Consider the following 1,323-nt stretch of genomic DNA (forward strand, 5'->3'; position numbering starts at 1 on the left):
TATTCTTTGAGTACAAATGGAAATGTTCTGCCGGGTTGTTATTCAGGTTACTATTTGCATACAGTTGAGCCAAAACCAAATTGTATACCTGGACACTTGGCAGTTTTTGTTGGAAATGCACTTTGTAATAGATTGGGGTGGGAGGGAGGAAGGGCTCATTAAAGGCAGTATTATTGACCAGCACTTAAAAGTTTTCTTGTTTGCCTTCCTTCCCGAAGGTTTTGAAACACAGGACATGGACCAAAGGTTTCTGGTGGGTGAGAGACCTCTGTGGTCAAGTGTGAGAAGGGAAAGGAGAGCCGCTTTGAGGCACTGCTAGCGGATGTATACACAGACACGCGTTTTAGGGATGTCTTTCTGTAGACTTGATCTGGAACGCAGGTCTTCAGTTATCCAGGCCACATACCCTTTGAGCACCGTGAAAGGGAGAAGGCAGGATTTGAGGTGGCTGCTCACTGTACTTGGCTAACACATCCCAGTGTAGGAGAAATGAGATGGGTATTCTCTTGGTGGATTACAAAGCAGCCGGTAAGTTACAAAAGGAAACATTGTGTTCTTGGGTGTGCTGCATCTATGTGTGAAAGAAAAAACAGCCTGAGATTCATCAGGTAGATGGGGGGCTGTAAGGGGAAGTATGTAGAAAGAAGGCTAATGAAAACAGGATTTTGCCTGCTTTTTTAAAAAAATGTTAATTCAAGCTTAGTATGTTGTAATGTGCCATCAAGTCGGTGCCAATCGTTAATAACCCTGTATAGGGTTTCCAAGGAGTGGCTGGTGAGCTTGAACTACTGACCTTGCGGTTAAAACCGACTTTGCAGTCCACCATATCGATCCACAGTGCCACACCAAGACCCCAAATTGTAACTGCCATTGAGTCGATTGTGACTCAATAATGACCCTGTATAGGGTTTCCAAGGAGTGGCTGGTGAGCTTGAACCACCGACCCTACACTTCAAACTGACCTTGCAGTCTAGGGCATTAGCCCACAGCACCTCACCAGATAAGTAAACATTACATTGCTTCTTAATATTCCCCCAAAAAGGAGCTCTGGTAGCTTAGTGGTTATTAGTCAGGCTCCTAACCTCAAGGTCAGCAGTTCAAAACAACCTGTGGTTCCATGGGAGAAAGATGAGGCTTTCTGCTCCCGTAATGATTTACAGCCTCGGAAACCCTACACAGGTGTCTCTGTGAGTTGGAACCAACTCTAGCACATGACCACCACCACAACCTCCCCAAAACGTATGCAAAGTGTATATTTATTCCACAGAAAAAGTGGAAAACGATTTGACGAACAATGAAAGAAGGGGCAAGTGCGCAGCGAGT

Source organism: Chrysochloris asiatica, unplaced genomic scaffold (assembly GCF_000296735.1).
Source record: "Chrysochloris asiatica unplaced genomic scaffold, ChrAsi1.0 scaffold00271, whole genome shotgun sequence".
Taxonomy (NCBI): domain Eukaryota; kingdom Metazoa; phylum Chordata; class Mammalia; order Afrosoricida; family Chrysochloridae; genus Chrysochloris; species Chrysochloris asiatica.